Source organism: Antechinus flavipes, chromosome 1 (assembly GCF_016432865.1).
Source record: "Antechinus flavipes isolate AdamAnt ecotype Samford, QLD, Australia chromosome 1, AdamAnt_v2, whole genome shotgun sequence".
Classification (NCBI taxonomy): Eukaryota; Metazoa; Chordata; class Mammalia; order Dasyuromorphia; family Dasyuridae; genus Antechinus; species Antechinus flavipes.
In genome coordinates this window covers 390,807,253-390,828,485 of record NC_067398.1, presented here as the reverse complement: position 1 = coordinate 390,828,485, position 21,233 = coordinate 390,807,253, and the positions used below count along the sequence as shown (strand labels likewise).

Sequence of the window (21,233 nt, the reverse complement as noted above, 5' to 3'; positions counted from 1 at the left end):
ATGCTCCTGACTATTTTAAGGAAAATTCCATTTATTCCTATGCTCTCAAGTGTTTTTATTAGGAATGGATGTTGGATTTTATCAAATGCTTTTTCTGCATCTATTGAGATGATCATATGGTTTTTGTTTGGTTGGTTATTGAAATAGTCAATTATGCTAATAGTTTTCCTAATATTGAACCAGCCCTGCATTCCTGGTATAAATCCTACTTGGTCATAGTGTATAATCCTGGTGACGATTTTCTGTAATCTTTTTGCTAAGATTTTATTTAAGGGAGCTTATGTTCTAATCAAGAAGATATTTATATCATTGTCTATACATACTGGTGTGCACATAACATATAAGTATATGATATATGTACAATATGCACATATGTACATATGCATATACCACATGTGTAGTAGGAGGAGGAGTAAATCAAAGTTAATCTGAAATGGTGAATTAACTGCTGGGAAAAGATAATTTATGAAAAACTATGATGATAGAAGACAGAATGTTATGTTGAGGAAGAACAACTTTGTCAATGTAGTGGAATTATAAGAATTGGAGAGGAATAAAGTATAAGTAAATTGGAAAGGCAGGAAGGAACCAAATTATGTAAAAATTAAATTTGATCCTGAAGGTGATAAGGAACTCATTGAAAAAGTGCATGATATGGTGAGATATAAAGTTTAGAAAAATCACTTTGACAGTTCAGTGGAAGATGGATTGGAGTGGAGAGATATTTTGGAAGTGGGAGAAAATTAATTAAAAAGTTATTTCAATGGTCTAATAAAGGGTGATAAAGACCAAAACTAGGGTGGCAACTATATAGAAAGAGAAGGGAAGATTTAGGAAAGATATTGTGAAATGAAGTATGAGATTCTTCAAAGAATATATGCTTTCTGCTTCTAAAAAAAATTCAATATAGCCTTAGTTGTTATGTATTATTATTTTTTTCCTCCAGGCCAAAACAATAGTTTATTATTTCAGCACTCAGCGACATCTCAGCCATCAAAAAATAAAACTCTAACACCAAAGGATGAAAGGAAGACTTCTCTATAGCATGAATAGGTGGGCTGCATCCAGAGCCCCCCGAGGCGCCACAGACAAAAAAGATGGTGATTATTCATTCATCCATTAAATTAGAAAGCATAGAATTCAGAGGGCTAACTGCTCATGTCTAGACTGGCATAATAAGGTCTTTAATGGATTGGTCCTGCTTCAAATGCATCTCTATTTCAATGAGCAACTTTACATCGTCTACCACAATCTGCACCAGCTCTACCTTTGAGAAGTTCAGTAGATCAGCATTGGAGATGTCAAAACCAGAACCTACAGCTGCTATGCCCATATCCCTTCCCCCCTTTTTCTGCAGCCTTAGCTTCTTCAGCAACTGGCCAAACTTCTCATGCTTGCCCAGGTGGAGAAGTTTGATGTGGACACCTATACATAGCCTTATTTCCAGATTAGAGGGGCAGGTCAGGATGTAGCCCAGTGGAGATTCCACATGAACTCACAGTTCTTGGTCCCAAAAAGGGTTTCAATCTGGGTGAGCCTCTTGCAGAATTTTGTGAATACCTTCTTCATGTTATCCTCCCTTCTGTAGGTAACTTTTGGGTGATATTCCTCATTGATCCATACTAGAAAAGTCCTACTATGATTGTGCCAAAAGCCCCTGCCATCAGGCCAGTCTCAGGTCATGCCAGATACTGAGAATTGGGGAGACAGACTTGTTCAAAAGGAAGTGGTCATCAATCAGCTACTACTGTTCCTGCTCAGTCATGTTCTTCAAAGCTAGTACTTCCTGTTCAGGTCAGCTTCCAGACTGACCAGAGCTTCCACAAAGAGCTTCTCTATGGCATGGTGTTCACCACAGTTACAATGTGGGTGCAAGCAAGATCCCCAGACTCTAGATGCTAGTCCAGAAAAATCCAGCACATAGTAATGATCTGGTTCATCACCACCTATAGATTATCAGGATTAATATCAGCCTTATGCTCATCTGAAGGCTTGTAACCTCCATGGTGACCCTCAATGATGGAATCAAACAGGTCCTTGAATGCAACATAGCTCTCTTCATCTTCAGCCACGCAGTCCATAGTCATGATGAATGCGTGTCCTGAATTGTCCACACCAGTCTGAATGACATCATCTAGGGTAAAGCCACTAGATGGAGGTTTATCCCAGAGCATTTCTTAGTGCTCTGGTGTCAGCATCTTAGTCATATGGTTGTTGTGCAAGAAGAGAACAGAGTATTCCTCCTCAGCAGGGTAGTGGGACTTCAGCATGTTGTAGCAATTGGAGAATGGCATGATGACAGGAGGCAAGGATACTCTAGGGGTCACAGCAGGAAGGAGGTTGATGCTGCTCCTCTTGCTACGACTGCTGAACTCACCTTAGCCCAAGCTCAATCACCAAGTCCAGTATGTATTATTCTTGACAACTATTTTTAATCATTTTTTTGTATTCTTAAAAAAAAGAGTTCTGAATTTTTTTCCTCTCTCCTCTACCCTCCTCACTAAGAAGGCAAGAAAGACGATATCCAAAAAATGTAATATTCCATATTATCCATGTTGCCAATATGTATCATGTTTCAATCTGTACTCAGAAATCATCAATCTCCCCTGAGAGGGGAATAGCAATTTTTATTATAACTACTTTTGAATTATCCTGGATGATTCTGTTGGTAAGGATAGTGAAATCATTTATATTTGACCATTATCAATTCATTTTATATACATTAACATGTATTTCCAGGTTTTTTTAAAAGCATCTTGTTTGCCATTTCTTACAGCACAATAATATTCTATCACAAACATCTACCACAACTTAGTCAGCCTTTGCCAAATTGATAGGCATCTCCTTAATTTCTGATTTTTTGCCACCACAAAAAGTTACAAATTTTTTGGAATCACTTTTTTCTTTGATTTTTTTGGGACACAAACTTGGTAGTAATATTTTTGCTTGATAATTTAAATATATTTAAAAGGAAAAAAAAAGACCTGACCCATTTAAGAATTCAGATTGTAAAGTGAAGGAAATGTTCCCAAAGAGAGATAAACCTACTTGAGTCAGTGAATTAGGAATGAAAGACAGATTCAAAGACATGAGATGCATCCCCTTAAGAAATACAATTCAAGCTGAGCATATAAAGATTCCATATTTAAGCTCAGTAGACTTAACAACAAAAACAAACCATCTGTTGAAAATATAAATAAATAAAAATGAAAATGCTTTTGTGCTTATAAAATAACAAGAAGGTATTTAATTTTCTCATTCTTGTCATTCCCTTTGATGAAATTATTGGTTCTATGATTTGCTGTTTGACCTACTCATTCTTTAGATTTTTTATTTTCTAATTAATTTTATTATATATTTTTGTGACTTTTTATTACACATAATTCTTTTTAATTTGCCATAATCTAACAAGGATACATTTAATATTTCTGCCTTTCTGCAGAAATACTTCTGCTTTTAATTGTGAGATTTTTTGCCCTATGGCATGATTAATCTTTATGTTGCTTCTTTTTACAAATGAGGATAAGGTATCTTCCTTTCTATTCCCATTCAGTTTTCTCCAGAGGTCTCTCATATGTAAATTTTATAAAATTCTATTCACATCTTTTAACTTCTTTCTTACTTGTTTTGTGGTTGTATTTCTTTCTCTTACATGAAGAAGCTGAGTATAATGTTTCCATCCATTTCTTTCTGTAACTAAACTTCTCCACTATACCACCCGGTATAAATATATGTTTATCATCAATATTACTTCATTGTTTATGGTACCTTTTAGCAAGATGTAGTTTCCTTCCTTATCTCTTTTAATTAGATCTATTTTTGCTTTTGCTTTATCTGAGATCAAAAGTGTCACCCCTGCCTTTTTTCTTCTTCTTCTAAGGCATAATACATTTTCCTCCAGTCTTTTACCATTATTCTGTCTGTGTCCTGTGCATTGTTGATTGTAGTTCCTTGATGTTGGAATTGTTTCCTTTTGGTTGCTTGCAATGTTTTCTCCTTGACCTGATATTTCTGAAATTTAGGTATACTACTCCTTGGAGTTTTCACTAAGGAATCTTTTTTAAGAGATGATTGTTGGGTTCTTTCAATGATTTTTTAATTTGTTGGTTCTAGCATATCAGACAGTCTTCCTTGATAATTTCTTGGAAGATGCCATCCAAGTTCTTTTTTGGGGGGTCATGACTTTCAGGTAGTCCAATAATACTTGAATTATCCTTCCTGTTTCTGTTTTCCAAATCAGTTGTTTTTCCAATAAAGTATTTTATATTTTGCTTTATTTTTTCATTCTTTGATTTTGTTTAACTGATTCTTAGTGTTTCATGGAATCTTTAACTATGATTTACTCAATTCTAATTTTTATAGAATGATTCTCTTCACTTTGCTTTTGTACTTTTTTTTTATTTGGCCAATTCAATTTTTTAAGGAGTTGTTTTCTTGCATGGATCCCCCCTCCCAATTTGGCAAATCTTATTTTTTAAAAGAATTATTTTTTATGATCAAATTTTTTGTTTCCTTTACCAAACTCTTGAAATTCTCTTGCATAACCCTCATTTCTTTTCCCATTTTTCTTCTGTCTCTTTTATTTTATTTTAAAAAATATTTCTTCCAAGAAGACATTTTAGATCTGAGAACAATTCATATTCCCTTTAGGGTATTTTTGAATTATAGACATTTTAACATTGTTGTCTTCTTCTAAGTTTGTGTTTTGATCTTTCCTGTCACCATGGAGCTTTCATAGTAGGCTCATTTCTGACTTTTTTTCTCATTTTAGGCTATTTCATTACTTTTAAAGTTAAGCTCTGTCTCTGGGGCACAGTGGGGGTACTTTCTCAAGCTTCTTGTGCTGGGGGTTGAGAGGCCTTGTCACTGACATTTTGCAGCAGGGCTTCTAGGCCTACTGTAGCCCTGCCTTGTTACTCCTATTATGCTGGGAATTCCAGGGCTGGCAGCTTGCTTTTTCTGCTGAGTCTAAAGTCCTCATAGCTACCTTCTATGCCTTGGACTACTGAGCTATAACCAGGGACCTTGGTGATTGTTCTGTGCTATGGCTTGCTGAAGAATTATCTGTGATTGGCTGTGCTCTTTCTTTCTTTCTTTTTTTTTTTTTTAGCACGAGTGAGACAGAACTTTTCTGAACTCCTGAGTTATTTTTAAGCTCAAAAATTACTTCAACCAGAATCTGTTTAGAGGCCTAATTTAACATTGTTTTGAGAGAAACTGGGAGAACTCAAGATGACTTTCTTGCTTTTTTTGTTGTCTTAGCTCCACCCCTTTTTAAAATAACTTTTTTAAAAAAGTTTAATTGGTCAAATAGAAAAGGAGGTACAAAAACTCAATGAAGAAAGTAATTCCCTAAAGATTAAAAATTTTAAAATAGAAAAAAAATGAAATATTTCATTGGAAAAGCAGCAGATCAAGAAGAAATATTTTAAAGAATTATTGGACTAGAGAAAGTCTAGATAACATATTTTAAGAAATCATCAAGGAGAACTGTCCTAATATCCTAGAACCAGAAGGTCAAATAGAATCACAAAGAACACACTGATGATTCCTGAAAAAGATGCCCAAATGAAAACTGCAAGAAATATTGTGGTCAAATTCTAATAAATATTTTTATCTTCCCCAGTTACATGTAAAACATTTTTTACATTTAAAAAAATTTTTGAGTTCCACATTTTTTTCCTTTCTCCAATATTGTTCCATGTGCAAAATAATTTTGGCCAAATTATAGGATTTTTGGGACAAGGAGAAGTATATTATAAGCAGGCTGAAGAGACACAATCAGAATTATACAAGATTTAGCATCTTCTATTTTACATTATCATACAGTTTGAAATATGATATTCCAGATGGCAAAAGAAGTAGGATTGCAACTATAAAGCACCTATCCAGCAAAACTAAGTATAATCCTTTGGAAAAAAAAGTAAATGTTCAATGAAATAGAGAACTTTGAAAAGGAAAGATCAAAGTTGAATAGAAAAATTGATTTTTTTATGAAAGATTCAAGAGAAGTATAAAAGATAAACAAGAAAGATAAAAGAGATTCAATAAGGTTAAACTATTTATAACCTTACATGAGAAGGTGAGACTTACAACTCCTCAGAACTATATAATTATTAAAGCATTTAGAAGGAGTTCACATAGATAGGACATGGGTATATGTTGATTGTGATGGTATGATATATTTAAAAACCCAAAACTTAAGGGATGAGAAAGAGAAATGCATTGGGAGAAATGGGAAGGGAAGGGAAAAGTGGTATAAATTATCTCACATGAAAGACACACACAAAAAAGAGGGGGCAGATGGTAGCTGAAACTTTAACTTTACTCTCATTGGAATTGTCTCAAAGAGGAAATGACAACCACTTAATTGGGTATAAGAATTTATTTTACCATAAAGGGTAAAATAAATTCTTATGCCCAACTAAGTGTCTGTACATTTACAGGGACATAAAAGGATTGAAGTGGGATTGCTGATAGAAGGGAGATAAATTAAGGGAGGTGTAGTCAGAAGTAAAACTTGATTGATAAATGGTCAAAGGATATGAACAGACAATTTGCAGATGAAGAAATTGAAACTATTTCTAGTCATATGAAAAGGTGCTCCAAATCATTATTGATCAGAGAAATGCAAATTAAGACAACTCTAAGATACCACTACACACCTCTCAGATTGGCTAAAATGACAGGAAAAGATAAGATCAATATTGGAGGGGATGTGGGAAAACTCGGACACTGATACATTGTTGGTGGAGTTGTGAAAGAATCCAACCATTCTGCAAAGCAATTTGGAAATATGCTTAAAAAGTTATCAAACTGTGCATACCCTTTGATTCAGCAGTGTTTCTATTGGGCTTATAAACCAAAGAGATCTTAAAGAAGTGAAAGGAACCCATATGTGCAAAAATGGTTGTGGCAGCCCTTTGTGTAGTAGCTAGAAACTGGAAATTGAATGGATGTCCATCAATTGGAGAATGGCTGAATAAATTGTGGTATATGAATGCTATTTGGAATATTATTGCTCTGTAAGAAATGACTATCAGGATGATTTCAGAGAGGCCTGGAGAGACTTACCTGAACTGATGCTAAATGAAATGAGCAGAACCAGGATATCATTATACAATTCAACAACAATACTATATGATGATCAATTCTGATGGATGTGGCTCTCTTCAACAGTGAGATAATCCAAATCTTTTCCAATTGTTCAGTAATGAAGAGAACCAGCAACACTCAGTGAAAGAACTATGGGAAATGAGTGTGGACCATAACATAGCATTTCTAGTCCTTCTGTTATCGTCTGCTTGCATTTTTGTTTTCCTTCTCAGGTTATTTTCAACTTCTTTCTAAATCTTATTTTTCTTGTGCAGCAAGACAACAGTATAAATATGTATACATATATTGTATTTAACATATACTTTAATATATTTAACATGTATTGGACTATCTGCCATCTAGGGGAGGGGGTAGGGGAAGAAGAGAAAAAGTTGGAACAGAAGGTTTTGCAAGGGTCAGTGTTGAAAAATTACCCCTACATATGTTTGTAAATAAAAAGCTATAATAAAAAAGAATGAATAGGTGAAACAATTAATCACAAACACTACTAATAATTTCATCCAAGAGAATGACAATAATGATACAACTTACCAAAATCTGTGGGATGCAACCAAAGTGGTAGATAATAAGGGGAAATTTTATATCTCTAGATGCTTACTTGCATAAAATAGAGAACAAGAAGATCAATAAATTGGGTTTGCAACTAAAAAAGTTAGAAAAAGCATATTTTTTTTAAAAAAACAATCAAATACCAAATTTGAAACAAAAGGAGAGATCAATAAAATTGAAACTAGAAAAACTATTGCATTAATAAATAAAACTGAGTTGGTTTTATGAAAAAAACCAACAAAATAGATAAACCTTTAGTTAATTTGATTAGAAAAAGGAAAGAGGAAAATCAAACTGTTAGTCTCCAAAATGAAAAGGGAGAACTATTCACCAATGAAGAGGAAACTAGAGCAATTATCAGGAGTTTAATCAGATTAACAGATGAGGAAATAAATTACTTAAGTAGTCCCATTTTAGAAAAAGAAATACTACAAGCTATTAATCAACAGCCTAAGAAAAAATCCCCAAGACCAGAGGATTTACATGTGAATTCTACCAAACATTTAAAGAACAATTAACTCCAATATTATATAAACTATTTGAAAAAATAGGAAATGAAGGACCAAACTTGAAATTCTAAAAACAAAAGGAGAGATCAATAAAAGTGTAACTAAAAGAAAGTATTGAATTAATAAATAAAACTAGGAGCTGGTTTTATGAAAAAAATAGATAAACATTTGGTTAATTTGATTAGAAAAAAGAAAGAGGAAAATCAAATTGTTAATCTCAAAAATGAAAAGTGAGAACTTGCCACCTATGAAGAGGAAATTAGAGCAATAATTAGGAGTTACTTTGCCCAACTTTATGCCAATAAATTTGACAACCTAAGTGAAATGGAGGAATACCTACAAAATTATAGATTGCCCAGATTGACAAAAGAGGAAATAAGTTACTTAAATAGTTCCATTTTAGAAAAAGAAATAGAACAAGCTATTAATGAACTCCCTACTTAAGAAAAAATCCCCAGACCAGATGGATTTACATGTGAATTCTATCATTTAAACAATTAACTCTAATACTATATAAAGTATTTGAAAAAATAGAAAGTGAAGAACTCCTACCAAATTCCTTTTATGACACAGACATTGTACTGATATCTAAAAAAGTAGGACAAAAACAGAGAAAGAAAATTATAGACCAATCTCTCTAATGAATATTGATGCAAAAATCTTAAATAATATATAAGCAAAGAGATTACAGATAATCATGAAGGATAATACACCATGACCAAATAGGATTTATAGTAGGAATATAGATTCAGTATTAGGAAAATTATTAGCATAATTGACTATATCAGTAAACAAATTAACAAAAAAAGATATGGTTATTTCAATATATGCAGAAAAAGCATTTGATAAAATCCAACTCCCATTCCTATTAAAAACATTAGAAAGTATAGGAATAAATGGACTTTTCCTTAAAATAGTCAGTGGCATCTATTTAAAATCATCAGCAAACATCATGTGTAATGGGTATTAACTAGAAGCATTGCTAATAAGATCAGGGGTGAAACAAGGTTGCCCACTAGCACTATTACTATTTAATGTTGTACTAGAAATGCTAACTTTGGCAATAAGAGAAGAAAAAGAGATTAAAGGAATTAGAGTTGGTAATAAGGAGACCAAATTATAACTCTTTGCAGGTCATATGATGATCTGCATAAGCAAACCCTAGAGAATCAATTAAAAAATATTAGAAGTAATCCATAATTTTAGCAAAGTTGCAGGATACAAAATAAATCCACATAAATCATCAGCATTCTTGTCTATCACTAACAAAACCCAACAGCAAGAGATACAAAGAAAACTTCCATTTAAAATAACTGTTGATAGTATAAATTATTTGGGAATCTATCTGCCAAGGGAAAGTCGGGTACTATATCAGGAGAACTACAAAACACTTTTCACACAAATAAAATCAGATCTAAGCAATTGGGAAAAATATCAAGTGCTCACAGATAGGTCAAGCAAATATAATAAAGATGACAATACTCCCTAAAGTAATCTATTTATTTAGTACTATACCAGTCAAACTCCCAAGAAACTACTTTACTGACTTAGAAAAAATAACAACAAAATTCACGGAAGAATAAAAGGTGAAGAATTTCAAATGAATTAATGAAGAGAATATATATTTTATAATATAGCATATATATAAAAATAAAAAATAAAATCGTTTCAAGGGAATTAATGAAGAAAAAAGAAAATGAAAGTGGCCTAGCTGTACCAGATCTAAAACTATATTATAAAACAGTGGTCATCAAACACATTTGGTACTGGCTAAGAAATAAAGAAGTTGATCAGTGGAATAGGTTAGGTTCACAGAACAAAATAGTCAATGACTATTACAATCTAGTATTTGACAAACCCAAAGGCCCCAACTTTTGGGATAAGAATTCACTATTTGACAAAAACTGCTGGGGAAATTAGAAACTAGTATGGCAGAAAGTAGGCATAGATCCATACCTAACACCATATACCTAGATAAGGTCTAAATGGGTTCATGATCTAGACATAAAAAATGATATTATAAACAAATTAGAAGAACATAGGATAGTTTACCTCTCAGATTTGTGGAGGAGGAATCTGTGAATAACTAGAGCTCATTACTGATCAAACAATAGATAATTTTGATTATATCAAGTTAAAAAGTTTTTGTATAAACAAAACTAATGCAAATAAGATTAGAAGGGAAGCAATAAACTGGGAAAAACATTTTTATATCCAAAGGATGTGATAAAGGCCTCATTTCTAAAGTATATAGAGAATTGATTCAAATTTACAATAGGTCAAGCTATTCTTCAATTGATAAATGGTCAAAGGATATGAACAGACAATTTTCAGATGAAGAAATTGAAATTATTTGTAGCCACATGAAAAGGTGCTCCAAATTACTATTGATCAGAGATTTATCAGAGAAATGCAAATTAAGACAACCCTGAGATACCACTACTTACCTGTGAGATTGGCTAGAGTGACAGGAAAAGATAAAGATGAATGTTGGAGGTGATGTGGGAAAACTGGGCCACTGATAAACTGGATCTGTGAACGTATCCAACCATTCTGGAGAGCAGTTTGTAAATATGCTCAAAAAGTTATCAAACTGTGCATACCCTTTGATCCAGCAGCGCTTCTACTGGACTTATAACGAAAAGAAATCATAAAGGAGGGAAAGTGAACCACATGTGCAAAAATGTTTGAGGTAGCCTTCTTTGTAGTAGCAAGAAATTGGAAATTGAGTGGATGCCCATAAGTTAGAGAATGGCTGAATAAATTATGGTATATAAATGCTATGAATGCTATTATTCTGTAAGAAACAATCAGCAGGATGATTTCAGAGAATCTACATGAGAGACCTACATGAAGAGATACTAAGTAAAATGTGCAGAACCAGGAGATCACTATACACAGCAACAACAAGACTAGACAATCAATTCTGATAGAGATGGCTCTCTTCAATAGTGAGATGATTCAAACCAGTTCCACTTGTGCAGTGATGAAGAGAGCCATCTACAACCAGAGAGTGAACCACAGGAACAGAGTGTGGAACACAACACAGCATTCTCACTCTCTCTGTTGTTATTTGCTTGCATTTTGTTTTCTTTTTCAGTTTTTCTTTTTCTTCCTTCTTGATCTGATTTTTCTTGTGTAGCATGATAACTGTATAAATATGTATGATTTCAACATATTTAGCATGTATTTGACTACCTGCCAACTAGGAGAGGGGAGGAAGGAGGGAAAATTTGAAACAAAATATTTTGCAAGGGTCAATGTTAGAAAAATTACCCATGCATATGCTTTGTAATTAAAAATCTTTAATAAAAAAATTGAAGAAGGTATTTGAACCCATATTTTCTGACTCTAAGTTTAATATCTTAGGCAATCCACTTTGCTACATTTTCTTTGATAATAAATTGTATTTATTTACTAGTTTGAGATTTAGTAAATGATTTATATAGACTCTCTTTTCTCTTTATTTTTGATCAATATGTATTACCTAGATAACTATTTATATGACTTTAACATACACACACACACACACACACACACACGTATATCTTCCTTTAAAAGGTGATGAATCAATTCTTTTAGTCTATCCAACAGGTGCTTCTAATTCTTATATATAAGCATAACAATGATGATTGAATCAGACAAAGTTAGAAATTTTATATGATTAAAATAATGCACCACTTTCACCTCAAGTTAGAGAACTTATTTTTACATATTAATGAAAGAATTTGGGTCAATGTGAAGGTTTTATATATTGAGTAGCAAAACTAGGTCAATGTAATGTAAAGACATGGTCATATCATTGATCATTTTGCATTTGATTTCCCTGGACAAAATGCTGATAGGTTTGTTCTTACTGTAATATTTTTGATTTGCTTCCAGAAAAAACAAAAACAAAAAAAAAAAAAAACTATTCCCTTTCTTTATCATAGCAATGGATTCTTTACTGCTTTGATTATTCATCTTAAATTATAGATATATACATGGTATAGATTAAATATATGCTCAAAATATAATTCAAGACCAAGAAATTGTTAGGTTTTTTTTTTAATGTCATATACCATCCTCACTTCTCTCATCCTCTATGTGGCCATTGTAAGCTTCTTTTCAGCATGCAATAAAATTAAGTGAATAATTATTAAAACTTTTTGCATAAACAAGTCATAAATGAACTAAATGCTAAAGGAAATACAAAGAGGAAGAGTAAAAAGATACCAGAGTTCCTGTCTTCAAAAGCACTTTTAGTTTACTGAACCCTAGGAGTAAGACATATATAAGTGAATACTGAATAACAAGTTAAAAGTCTAAGCATAGTAGTGGACATATAATAGGTACTTATTAAATGTTTATTAAATGTATTAATAGATACATGATTCTTGGAGGAAGAGAGCACTGATTCCTGAGGAGATAAAAAAGACTTCTGGGAGATGACAGCCAAGTTCAACCCTCAGGGAAGGATAGACTTCAGTAAGTGGAAATGGAGAAATTATAGAGTAAGATAATGGCATGCATGACTATACCAAAGAGAAATGAAATTGGACAAGAGTAAGGAAGGAATGATGTCCATCGTGGCTGAAGTAGTCTATAAAGTGAAGGTTTTTTTTAAGACTAGAAACATAGTTCAACTAGGTTATAGAAGATCTTAAATATTAGGCTAAATATATTATGTTTTATCCTTAGCAGAAGGACCCAGGAGTAGTTGTTTTTACTCAGGAAATAATTTAATTAGCCATCTGTATTAGGAAAACCACTTTTGGAGATGTACATTCTCAATCATTTCATCTCTCACACACTACATCAGTAAAGAATGAAAATAGCACCTACTCAGTGCCAGGTACTGAACACTTTACCTAGTGAAGTAAATGCTACTGTCATCCGAATTTTATACTAAAAAAAAAAAAAAAAAAAAAAACCCACAGATAGAGATTAAGAAATTTGCCTGATAACACAAAATTATTAAGTTTCTGAAGCTAGATTTAAACTAAGATCTTTCTGACTCCAGACCCAGTATTCTATCTGCTAAGCCATCTAAATTTGACAACCAATTGAATGTAAGAAATGAAGTGTGTGTGTGTTGGGGGAGGTTTTAAGCCTGGAAAATAATGTCATGGATAATAAAAAGAGGAAACCTAGGAAGAGGGGCAAGTTTGATGAAGGGGATCAGGGAATAATGCCACAAGCAGAAATCAGTACAGATGAGTGTGTGGACTATATAAAAAAGAAAGAATTAGATGGAATTCAAGGGCTTAAGACAGAAATTCAAGAATAGTATCATACAAACTATAATTAAACCCATGGGAATGACTAGAGAAAGAATAATAATGTTATAAAAGATATAAGCATATTTATATATAAATATCTATTATAAATTTTATGCATATTTGTGTTTATATAGTCATACATACATATATTTAAATATTAACTCAAATTGATCTTTAGTGAATTTAAATATTAATACCAGGAAGAAATTCCAATCTTCCAATCCCATTCATATCCTTCCATCCTGCATAACTTTTGTCCAGGACCTCTTATAATTTGTAGCAAGGAGATGTCCATTGTTTTGGGCTTCTTCTCAACTCCTTCTGATCTCATATTTAGCTAGTCAGCACTGGAACTCTCTTTTATCCTTCATCTTTTCCCTGGTATACACCCATCTTCTTTTTTCAACCTTCATTTCCTTGAAAACATCCCCAATAAGACATACTTTAAACAGCTGGATTTCATCAAAACAGACTAGACTGTGTAGCAGATGATTATTTTCTTTATGAATTCCTATTACTTAGAGTGGTAATGCTATGCCCAAATTATTTTTTGAGAATTTCTTCTAAATGGTATAGTCAATGGCATGCTAGGCTTCCACAGATTTGTCTAAAGCAAATTTTTTCAAGTATCTAACATCCTCTATCTCTGAGGTAAGACTAACTCAATCTCAGATTTGTAAAGAAGGGAGAATTTTAAGTAAAAACAGTCTCACTTAGTTTTCTGTCTTCTGCTTTACTTACTTTCTAGTTCACCTAGTTGCAAGTTATTTCACACATGACTTCTCAAAGGTGTAAATGTACTTAGAAACAAACTCAGATTTGCTCCATCTAAGCCCATGTGATATAATTAGAATGTTTATATTTCTAAAACCTTGAAACCTAGTTCCTATTTGATGACTGCTGTAGAGGGCTGAAACTCCAAAAAGGTATGCTTGAATCAGATAACAAGCACTTATCTATTTGTGTGAGACAATGACTATTAGCATATATTTGGATAAATGGCTCTTCTCACCATTGGTGCTTGCTGAATGTTTGGTGTTAAGATAATGAGAAGCAAGGATTGGAGGGCAGAAGGAGAGAGACCAGAGTCACTTGGTGACAGCATGAGGAGGAGAGAGACTGGTGACTCTGGACTCCAGAATCCAGGATACCTCTTTGGCAAGCCTCGTGGCAGTTTGCCTGCCTCCTTCACTTCTTCCCCTAAAGACCAAGGACTTTAATTTATCCTGACTCTGGCTGACCCCGAGGACCTCCAGGGAGCTAATCCATACTCTATAGGCTGCCACCCTCCAGCAAATAACAGTCCAAATACCTTGTTCTTATAATCAAGGCAAATGAGGTTTTTTTCAATTAGCCAGTTAGTGAGTTGGCTGGCTAGTACTAGAAATTCAACCTTCAATTATATAATCGATTCTAACTTCCCCTTTTAGTCAACATATATGTGATTTCACCTTTGTTATTACAATAATTTTAACAGTCAAGTTAAAAGAACAAAAGGAGAGTGTTTGGTTTAATACAAGGTTAGTACATAAATTAGATAAATGTCACAATGGCTAGAATGTTTTGCCTGTTATCTTAGCACATGGCAGATACTTAAGATACATTGAATTGAATTGAATCCTTTGAGAAAAGCGTAAATATATTGATATCCTACTGTGTACAGAACATTGCTCTGTATATGACAGAAGGGGATAGTAGAAAAGCAATCAAAGATAGTCAAATCCTTCAAGCCCTTTCTAACTGAATGTGGTTGTTTTCTTTCCAGCAAAATAGAGATTGTTATAGTTTTTCTTTCCCATACACACCTCTGGGACTACTTTCCCCTATAATTCTCAGGAAGTCTCTCAGGGATTAAGTTTCAGATACTTTGTTTGACTTCCTATATGCAACCCCACCAGTAAGTGCAAAAATTGAACCTAATTCATCTCAGAGGTGGTGCTGTGGACCATGTATTATAAAAGTGTTAAAGCATTATCATCACTTCTATAATCCTTCTTTATTCTTTAACTGTGATGCTGAAAAAATACCATATTGGGTCACATATTCAGTTTGTCTATTAATAGAGGGAAATAATCTTACATTTGGAATTTCCTCTCTTTTATCTTATGGACCCACTTTTCAGGCAGCTAACAATGAGAACATGAAAGATTTTGTTTGTTTTTGTTCTCAGGCAAGCTATTTTCCTTCATTCCAACTGATTTGGCAGAATCTAATCCTAGCAGAGAATTTGTATTCTCCGATATGAAAATATCATTCACTAGTTCCTAGAAACCATATAGTTTTTTTCATTTCAGGATTATCCTCTTAATTGAATTGTTTTTATGTTACCTAAAAAAAGTGACTTTTAATTTGTAGGTCAAAATGTACATTTAAAAAAGGATTTAGAGCTTTATTTGACTCATCTTAATCTAATGTATTTGAGAGATATTATTTTAAACTTTTCCAGCAACACATGTAGATGTAAAAGTGGTACAGAAAAGAGTAGACATTTAACCTGACACAAATTCAAAATGTCCAAATATTTAGATTCAGTAAACACAACTATTGGCTGTAATTGTTCATTGCTCAACTTACAACCTGCCTTCATTTGGTTTTGTTAAAAACCTTTCCTTAAACACAGGTTCTCCTCTAGGATTAGATTCTGCCAAATCACTTGGAATGAAAGGAAATAACTTGGCTGAGAACAAAAACAAACAAAATCTTTCATGTTCTCATTGCTAACTCCTTGAAAAGTGGATCTATAAGACAAAAGAAAGGAAATTCCAAATCTAAAATTATTTCTCTCTATTAATAGAAAAACTGAGTATGTGATCCACTATGTTTTTCAGCCTTAATGACAGTACCTCCTTCTTTACCACCATAGCCTACAGATGCTCATATTTTCCTTTCATCTTTTCTTCATCCTGAGGTTATATGCTGACATTGTATAATCACTGCAGCACAATGTAAATGATGTATGAAATGAAAAAAAAAGTTCTTCGGCCAGAGAATTTAACCTTGCCTGTACATCCAAGGATATTAGGTACCATTAGAACTCAAAGGTAGCTGGAAAAACAAGCCCTACTAGGAAAGTAAAAATAAAGCTATAGGCACATTAAATGAATTAAATGAAAAGGATTAAAAATCAATTTTTGTTATTGTTTTTACTTCTATACTCCTTCTCTATCTTTTAGAAAGAAGATCATTTAGAATATTTTTAAAGTAACAAATTAAAAGAAATCATCAGGCCAGCCCTTCAAAGCAGACCTTTGGTAAATAATTTGTATGATTCAAACTCTACTTATTGGAACATGACTGACTTTTTGTTACTTTTCAGTGCCCTGGGCAATGACAAAATTTGACATCCATTTTTCTTAGAAGCTCCTTTATCAAATCCTTTTAAATAACTAGAACAGATCTTCAAAAAAACTGATGAAACAACCAGAAAAGAAAACAGACTGACTCAAAATAAGCAACTAATAACAAAGTTAAGCATCATCCTGAATTTAAAAAATGAATACTCAATGAATTGCCAGACTTTCAGGATTGTGTTATTAAAAAAATCCGAACAAAACAAAATAAAAACCTAACTTAATAGAAAATTAGACATATAAGATCTAAGAGAAATAGTAGGCAAACATCAAAGATTAATTTCAAAGGACTCAATAAGAACAAACTATGTCTTATATGTGGAAATGTAAAACATATCTAAAATTGTCATTAGTAATTGGGTACTTCAAAAGAAAGACTGGGATAGAATTGAATACATGGGATTAAAAAACAAAACTGTGTAAGAAAAAGTAAAAAAAAGAGTAATTATGTTATAAGAATGAAGAGCAAGAGAAACAACTGACACAAAGAAATCAAATCAGGGAGGAGTTCTAGAAGCCTACTCATCAGAAATGGGTTAAAGAGGGAGCAATGTATATATAAAAAGAGTGTAATGTCTTCTAAATTTATAAATAAATAAGAGGAGGAGAGAATAGGATAAGGGGAGAGCATAGAAGGGTGTGTGGCTTAATGGGAATGAAATAAAGTGTTTACATCAATGAAAATGAGATTAAGAGGAAAGAAAAAGAGGGGGTAGAGAATAAAAAAAAGGATCCTTAGAGACAGGATAGGTCAGGTAACAGCAAAGTAAGGTACTGGGTAGAAGGTAGGGGTAGGAAATAATAAAGACACACAAACATAATAAGGATGATCAGAAGTAAAACTTATTAGGGAAAAAAAAACAGGGCTCATAATAATTTATCTCAAATTTAAAGCTAAAATAAATCTAATAAAAAATTAAAATAATGAAACTATACTCTATGTCAGTCATAGTAATCAGTATTGTTTTAGACTATTTAAAATAATTAGATTGTAATTGCTGTGGTATGAGAAATTATAAGTTGGTGGATTTTTTTTAAAAAATGAAAAGATTTTAATTTATGAAGTATGAAAGAGAAACTGAAGTCTAAACAAGCATAGTATGTCCTTACATAGATGTATATGAATGCACCTATGTATATATATGTATAATTATAGATAACTATGTGTATGTAGATATATATGTATACAAATATATAAATAATACTGCACTTAATTGTAACTTTCTTGGTGGGGGTGGGGGTTAGAGTTAGGAGTCGGAAGAGAAAGAAGAAAACCTACAAGGAAGAAATATAAAAAAGGACAGCTCTGAGTACAATAAATAGTATTTTTACATAGGCTTTCTTAAAATGGAAAAAAAAATTGTCTCATATTTTGAATCTCCTCTTATATTCTTCAGTGTACATGACAATGCTTTTTTTTTCTATTTCTGTTTTGTTTTGTTTTTCTATTTTGAAATAAAAAGAGTTCATGACACCCCTAAACATTTCATTTTGGTTACCCCCAACACACTTGAATGATGTTCAAAACCCAGATGATTTATTTCAAAATGTAATTTAATATAGGAAAGATGACAAATGGGCATCATTTCCTAATACCACTTATATTTCTTTTTGTCTTTTTTCTCCTTCACCTTCTATCCTCAGTGATTATTCTCCTGGCTCCTATCATCACTTAAGCTTCTATTTCATCAAACTACCCATATTATAGTCTGCAGTTCAAATTTCCTTTTAAGGATTTAAGTTAATTATTTCCTTTTCTTCATCTTCAAAAACTCAAGTTCCAATAACAATAGTAAGAGTATCTTGCAATACCTTTAGTTTCTAACAGCACCTTTAAATTTTTAGTTCCTACCTTCAGACTTTAAAGAGGCTGGTTTTTCACTTAATGACTAGCCTAACTTGCTCACAAACTGAATTGATCAATGTCTGAATTGTATGACATGACCTACAATTAAAGTAGGTTCCTCTTTTACATTATCTAATAGTTTAACTAAAAATGGCCTATTCTCTGTGAGATTATTAAAGAGGTCTGATTAAATTGAGGAAAATTCATTTAAAAAGCAGATACAATAACACATTTCTTTCCTTAATTAAACCACAATAAGAAGGACTTGGAAAGACATAAAGTAAATGGAGCCAATATTATTTTCTTCTACTCATACAGAACTGGGCAAGCAGCCCAGTGGTGACTTAGGGGTTTGTGCTCAGATTTAACTTACTATAGGTAGCATACATATATAATAACCTTCTCACAGTACATGCCCTAAAATTATTGGTGTTAAGATTGTAGAGTCAAACCACACTACTGACTCAAGTAAATACTACCTCAATTATTGCAAATCTCTTTGTTCAAGCAACTTGAAGTAAATGTTTTTGTTTGTTTTTTCAGACCCAGAGTGTTTCAGAATTATCTTAGTATAGTTTAGTTAGACTTTAAACTTTCATAGGCAACTGTTATGGGAAAGAAAGGGATGTGTAGCTACTTGGAGGGAGATGTTACTGCTGAGTCCTTCAGCTTCTCTAACAGTATCAGCTTAATAATTATCTGCCCTTAGAGAGGCAAGCTTTATGCAAACTAGTCATATCATACAATTCAGATATTAATGACATCAGAAAGGGGATTTTTTAAATGTTAGAAACAATAGATTAGATAAAAAAATAGACTAATATGCTAAAACATGACAGAAAGCAGACAGAATTTGAGTAGGTCAACACTAGTCCTAAGCTTGGTACTTGATACTGATTAATTGATTACTTGATTGACAAAATAGTTACCAAGGTCCCCCCTCAATCTAAAATTTTTGATCTTATGAAAATAAATCATAAGAAATCAAAAATTAAGGAATTATATAAAAATCATAACTTTGAAGTGAGAACAGATTCTGTTCTGTGCAATTGACTTATACCAAGCTATGGAATGCAATGAAAGCATTATTTCTCTTTAATAGTAACCTGATCTAAGTATGGAGGTAAAATGTTTGGTTTTCCATTATGACAACTTTTGAGGGTGACATTGGCAACAAAACAGAAATCATATTGCCTGGCCCTGACTGGTTAAATGAAAGATACAATATTTTAAAATAGTATTTTATTTCTTCAAATCCATGCAAAAATAGTTTTCAGCATTCATCTTTGCAAAACCTAGTGTTATAATTTTTTCTATCTCCCCTCTCTTCTAAATATATATTTTATATTCATCATGCTGCACAAGAAAAACCAGATCAAAAGGGTAAAAGTGAGAAAGAAAAAACAAGCAAATAAACAACAACAAAGATGAAAATACTACGCTTTGATCCACATTGTCACCATAGTTCTCTCTCAAGATGTGGAGGGCATTTTGTTGTAATGTCTGGGCTAGCTCTCTGGAGGGCCTCAGGATCAGTCAGAGTCAGGATCAATCAAAGTCCTTGGTCTTTAGGAGAGGAATGAAGGAGGTAGGCAAGCTGCCATATGGCTTTTCAAAGATAGATCCTGGACTCTGGAGTCTAGAGCCTAGTCTTCCCTGCTGAGTGAGCTGCAAAAGAGAAACTCTGACTCTCTTCCTCAGCCCTCCAATCCTTCTCTATGATTACCTCACCACAACATATTCAACAAGTACCAATCATGTGGAGAGCCATCACATAACTGTATCATCTAAATATATGTTTATAGAACCATTATCTCACACTGAGTAGGTACTTAGCCTTAAATACGCTGCTGTGTTAGATTCAAGTACATCTTTTCAGAGTTCCAGCCCTCTGCGATCTTTCCAGCCCTCCTATTAGAATTGCCTTGAATAATTTCCCAATTGAAAAGGGCCAGTTGATCATCACATAATCTGATTGTTATAGTATACAATGTTCTCTTGATTATACTCACTTCACTTAGCATCAATACTATAAGAAGTATGCCTTTCTAAAATCACCCTGCCCATTATTTCTTATGGTACAATAATATTTCATTACATTCATATACCATAACTAATTCAACTATTCCCTAATTAATGAGAATCCAGTGGAAGATAAAACATAGACAAAGGCAGCTACCCTTCTGGAAAATTGTTAAGTTGATGAATTTTAACTTTAAAGTTAGTCCTAAACATATAAAAAGAAGTTAAAATAGCTAATTGTCAGAGGTCAAATTCCCAAGGATTTTCAGGGGTTCAAGATCAGTCCCTGGTCATCAAGCAAGCTATATAGACAAGAATAAGAGACATTCTCCTTATGTACTTTTTTGTGACTCAATCTAATGGGCATTTTTCACTAATTCCTTTGTTTTTTCGGTACTTGCTTTTTTTTTTAATCTGGTTCTCAGATTTACACTTGCTTTTTCTTGACTACATAAAAGCCCATCACAGCCTTCATAGCCTGTGCTGCCGAGAAAACATTCAAAGATTTAGCTAGTTTCCTGCATGCCCTCTCTCCTCCAAAGTAGAAAACTTGAAATACTTTCCTTGTATTCTGTTCTCC

General features: G+C 32.8%; 1 pseudogene; it reads right to left on the bottom strand.

Moving 5' to 3' along the window:
- Positions 1–1,162: 1,162 nt before the first annotated feature.
- LOC127543608 (creatine kinase B-type-like) lies at positions 1,163–2,294 on the bottom strand (annotated as a pseudogene).
- Between the last annotated feature and the right edge of the window lie 18,939 nt (positions 2,295–21,233).